This window comes from Mugil cephalus, chromosome 1, assembly GCF_022458985.1.
Source record: "Mugil cephalus isolate CIBA_MC_2020 chromosome 1, CIBA_Mcephalus_1.1, whole genome shotgun sequence".
Classification (NCBI taxonomy): Eukaryota; Metazoa; Chordata; class Actinopteri; order Mugiliformes; family Mugilidae; genus Mugil; species Mugil cephalus.
In genome coordinates this window covers 18,364,344-18,370,343 of record NC_061770.1, presented here as the reverse complement: position 1 = coordinate 18,370,343, position 6,000 = coordinate 18,364,344, and positions in this window count along the sequence as shown.

Genomic DNA, 6,000 nt, shown 5'->3' with positions numbered 1-6,000 from the left:
CAGTAGGGGAATTCATCCAAACCGGCCATATGCTGCATCCCTCACGCCTTCCCTCTGAGGGGGGGAGAGGTGTGGATAATGCTGAAGTGAAGACCCATTCAAACATCACCTGAGGCGCTTAGCTGGCAGGTAGCGGCCAGAGCAGTTCCATGTGTTGTGAATGGGCCGGGACGCTGTTGATGGAGCACCGAGTCACCCGCGGTGTGGAGGAGTGAGGGTGAGCTTTGCCTCGGGGCAGGTGGTGGCTGGATAGCAGAGGAGCAGTGAGGTGCAGAGGGTGGTCATCATGGGAGCCCTTTGAACTGCAGGCTGCAGGTGGAATGTGCTTAGTCAGCAGGTCACTTCTTTTTTTTTTCTTTTTTTTTTCATCCCGCTTAAGGGGTGAGCCTGGAGAGTCAAGCTAATGCTAATTGTCCTTGATGTGGTGGTCCGTGACTAAGATTTACCAGTCATCATGACCAATCCATTGTCCATATTCATCAGCGGCGACCCAGACTCTTCCCCTCAGATCTAACAAAGCAAAGACTCCCTATAACCCAGGACTAAATACTCGCTGTAATAACGATTGTGGAGAAGAGAGAGGAAAATATTTTTCAAAGACCCAAATTATCTGAGTTTACTATACATATCCAGACACAGAACATAAAACCATGATGTCTACCCTACTGTTTCATTCAACACAGCCTCAAGAGTGTGAGATCCTTGATAGAAATTAATATTTGAAAGCAAATACATGAAACCAAAATTATAAAGATAATAATAGAATAGATAAAGACAATTAAGACAAAGGTTCTTGCCTCTGGCATTTAGATGTAAAGATATTCTTAAAAAGAGCTGCTTATGTGTTTTCTGTGATCTTGGTTGATTGATGATCCATAAAAAAACAAATTTCACCTTGTTTAATCCTATTTTATGGCCATCATGAACTGTTTTGTGGACATGGTGGTGGTTGTCTCCTATGTCCATATGAGCTGGATAATTAAAAACAGAGTAAATCTTCGACTGAGGATTCACCAAACAATAAACTTGGCATACAACTGAAGGTAAGATATATATAATTTTAAATTGATATGTTTTTATTTTCAATGTTATCATCATAAAAAAACAGATACTCACTAAAAGGTGAGAAAGTTCCCATACTTTAGGTGCTTTCACATAATACCATAAATAAAGTATCTGACAGATTCCTAATTACATCACATCACATGAAGAGAAAGATACTAACACAGCCCGACTCCACGGAAGAACTGGGGAATTCTCCAAATACCTACCCACCAAATAGGACGAGTATGACTGGATAACTGATGTTGTTTTAAATTTAAATGCATTGTTTTTGTAAATATCCTCACTTTAAGCTGAGTACCTGAAAACAGCATACACTGCATACAATCACACACCTTGAGGCGGTCTTGAAATCCTTAAATGTTTTGAAGTCAGGATGCATCCTGATCCCTTTCATTTATACTAATAACGCAACGCGCGACGTGATACAATATAAATTATCCCGCTAGATCAGTGGCCATTGAATGCACCTTATCACGTGACGTCAATAGGTGGCCGAATTGAAGGTGACGCGAAAAAACTAAGTTAATTAACTAAATAACTAACTAACAAAGTTGGTACGTAACAAATTTGCTGCAAGAAAAAGACGACTGGGTGTCTGGACACGAAAATGTGAATGGATATTGGACCTGTCTACTCAACGAGAACTGCAGGTAAGATTTTAGTTGTCAGTTTTGAAATGTGTTGGGTTTAGCATGCTAGTTAACGTTAGCTTCGGGCTAAACACTGTTTACTGTTTACCATCCACTGCCCATAGTTGATGTTGTCTCTTTCTCTCATTAGCTGTTGTCAAAATACTGATGTAATCTCACATATATAGTTACTGATTTGAAATGTTTAAAGTCGGATTTGTAATTCCACACACTACCAGATTAATCTGGGTTGAACTTCTGTGCTGGATCTGTACTTCAAGACTTTGATCGTTGGGAGTTTTGAATCAAGGAAGAGTACCCAAAACTTGTATAACATAATACAAAAGGTCATTGCTTAATATACATTGTTTAAAATACTGAGTGTTTGTTATTATTCCAGTACATGATGTTAGGACTTGATAAATTCAACTCTGTGGTACAAATGGTAGGACGATGCAGTGTAGGCCTGTGCTGGAAAGACTTGACGCCAACGTTGGAGACTGTGTAAACGTGTAGATTTGCATAGAATAAGTCGACAGATGACAGTGCTTACTGGATATGGACTGGCCCAAACATCAAGTGGGAGGAAATTCACTAAATAAAGTTTCTAACCACTTGATTTAGACTCTAAATTCTAGAGAAAAGGTCTCAACAGAGACTCAAGAGCAGATGCTGGTGGCTAGCATGGTAGCACCGATTTCCATTTCATTTGCATGTTGTAAACTTTTCTGCACATGTAGAACTATATGATTAAAGGGTGCAAATTTCCACTTGCGTTAGACTCTACGTGGGTGTACGCAACCTTTAGTTGTGGTTTACACTTCAGCCTGTGGGCCTACTAGAGTCGGTCTGTGCAGAGTTTGCATGTTCACCGTATGCCTACATTTGTTTCTGTGGTTAATTTGTGATTCTGCGTACGTGCGCTTGTAAGCGTGACTAATTCTTCATTCATAGGCAGCGTGCTAAAATTAGCTGTGATTATTATCTAGTGGTTGACCCAAAGACTAAGTCGACTACTCAGAAAAACAAAAGTGGATAGGTTCATTTTAAAAAAAAATAATTTTAGATTAGTTGATTGACCTAATGTACAAGGATCTATCAGTTACCTCTTGATGCATACGGATTAAACTGGGGGGGGCTAAGAAAGCATGCGGACATGTGGGTTGTACCTGGTCAGATGCAGAGACCGATGACATTTCACCAGCACGGACAAGAACACACGTATTAGTAAATGCCCACTGTGTTTTCTAAACTGCGACATAAATCCCTGTATGCAGTCTGTGTGACTGGAGCAGTAAGACTCGGGAGACTAGCTGTTCCTTCAGTGGGAATCCCTTTGTGTCTCCCCAAACCCGAGACAACTGACCACAGGGGCTCCAGCATGGGAGCGTTACGCACAGACGTACCAACATACCTCGGCATCACCCCACCCCGTTACCCTCCATACCAACAAGTGACAGAGTAAATACTTCTTCACAGCAAAGAACCCCCCCCAAAAAACAAGGCTGCGATTTGTTAAAATTTGGAGGGGGAGACGCGGCACTCGGCGGCTGATGAGATATAGAATTTGCATAATGTGGCTAGACTTCAAAGAAGCACAATGGGTGCTTGTTTCCATAATTGTTTTACGGACTGTTTGCACTGCCGTGATACGATCAACACAAACAGTTATAAAATTTTCTGTCAGACTTTTTATGAGAGGGAACTGGAGAAAGGGAGCTCCTGGCGGGGTAACAGAGAGAGGTGTGCCTTTGTTTAGGGAGCAATTAAACAGATTAAGCCTGATCAGCTCAGGACCGTTGGAGCTCTGTACGTTTGATGGCGCTCGGTGCTGTTACACTGTGCTGCAGCAGTTCTGTCCCCGCTGTGTGCCACAACGCTGCTCACAGCCAACACATCAAGGCCTCGGCCTCCTCTGTCCCATGCTAGCCCCCAGCCGTCCTCCAGGTGGGCGCTGCTAATGAGCCCCAGTCGTATCTCCAGCGTGGGCCTCCTTCTTCCCAGGGTTGGAGGGGGGCCACGGAGGGGGCAGAGGGGGTCTGTTGGCTGGGTCAGCACCAGGCAGGGGGGCTGGGGATGGGGACAAGGACGAGAAACACAAGAGCCGAAAATCACACTTTTCAGACCTTATTAATGGCGAGTTTGTATATGAGTGTGGGAAGATCGAGTGTGAGGGCCTTGCAGGAAAAAAGGTTGTGCCACATGGTGCATTATGAAACACAAGTCCATTTTGTGCTCTTTGATCTGTGTTTTTTTGTAATTGACCACACAGTACTTCACTTGTTTGCATGCTTGTTGAATGGGCCAGGCGGTAGGTTCTCTTTGCCTTTACAGTGTGAGATATTCCAGAGTAAACACCACCCCCCCCTCCCCTCTTCATCCACGATGTGATACAAGAGAGTGCAGTGACTAATGGGAGTGTTTGTCTGATGCTGCCAGCCTCCACTTTTGTTTCCTGGGCTTTTGATGTGATTGATACGTGTGTTTTCAAAGACACAAATCGTCTCCTCCGCATCGTTTGACCCAAAATAAAAGTTAAAGGGAGGGTATGCGTTTATAAAGTGTGTGTGAATCTCCACATCAGAGGGAAGAGGAAGGGTGGTGGTGTTTGGGGTTTTGGAGCAGACTTTGATGATGGGATGATGTTTGAGGTAACCACAAACATGGAAACGCCACGAGCCCCTCGGCCCCAGGTTCGAGCCTTTGTGAGCGCAGCTCTGGATGATCTTAGCAATGACCAACATACACAGTGGTTTTCTTTCTTTAGTCTGTCGTCCCTTCAGCGTCTAGTTTGTCTGTTCCCTTTGTTTTATCTCGGCCATTGTGCAGGAATGTGCTGAGCTCAGGCTCGGTAAGAAAACTGTGACATAAAGGATCAAGTCAAAGATCAAACCAAACCACTCAGAATTTTGCTTTTAAGTTGGTGGATTTATTTGTAGTTTGTGTTTTGTCTTTTCATGGTAAAATCCGCCTTTGGTTTAAAAAAAAAAAAAAAAAAAAAGGCAACTGATAAAATCTGTTTTGTAAAGTAGACATTTTAAATTGATCAAAGCTCTGGAAAATGTCCTTGATTCAGATGTGTAACACATTGCAGTAATTTCGCATCATGAATGGAATGCAATGGTTAAATTAGGTTTGTATAGTACTCTGTAGCTAGGCAAAGTTAATATTTATTAGTTTGCATGGATGGGTTAAATGCAATGAACACATTTTTGATGTGTTAAAAAAAATAATATATGTGTGTATATATATATATATATGTCCTGACAATTAAGATTCTCCTTCTTTTTCTCAGTAGTCTTAATGCAACAGTAACATGATCCGACCAGAATCTAAATCTGTAGAAAATAGCTGTAGAAATGGAAAATTCATCTTTTAACCACAGAGCGTTAGGTAAGAGAGCCTGTTGCCTCAAGCTTTTAGCCTCTAGGAGTCCGGTCTTTGAATTCTCTCATTTCTGGCTCCAAAGCCACAGACATTTCCAAATCTAATTTCTACTACGTGTGGACTTGTTACAGTAAATACTTCTTAGGGGCCAAAATCTCACAAGAGCAGCTTCTTCCCATCTGCAACTGGACTCATGACAAATTCTTCACCACCTCTATACTTAACTATATGGCGCGTTAACATAGAGCCACACACACATCCGATGTCTGGTTCTTTTGTTTTTGCATGTCCACATACAGTCTTTGCAGTATCTTATTTTATATATTCTTTGTGTGTCTTAGATTGTTTCTTTTATTATTTGCTATGTTTACAGCACCAAGATATTCTGTGCATGAGCCAGTGATTCAAAATCTGGTAAAACTATTCCAAAATAAAAGACCCGATCCGTAAACCATAGACGATCTGCCTCCGGCCATCGTGTCTCATCCGCATGTCCACTCAATACAGACAAAGATTATGTCTTTTTTTGGGTGGGAGGGTTCTCCAGCCTCCTTTCTATAAGTAAAAAGAGTTGGTTTTACTGGGGCACCATTTTTGCACATGTTGGGTCTCCTGTGGTGCTGGTCAGTCAGAGTGGAATAGCCCAGTTTCATGGGTTCACACTGACGCCATAAAGGAGTCTTTGTCGCCCGTGAGCGGGGTCATCTCTCTCTTCCACTGGCCAATAAACGTCCGCATTCTCCACCTTTCTTATGATTTTTGTTTAGCTCACGGGCCCCAAACAAAAGTGCAAAGACTTGAATTATTCACAGGGAAACGGATAAAGGATTAATTTGCATTGATTTTGCGTCTCCATAAAAGGAGTCATTTTTTTGTCAAGAGGAACGAGAAAGCAAAGCGTTTCTTGAACCTACAAAAC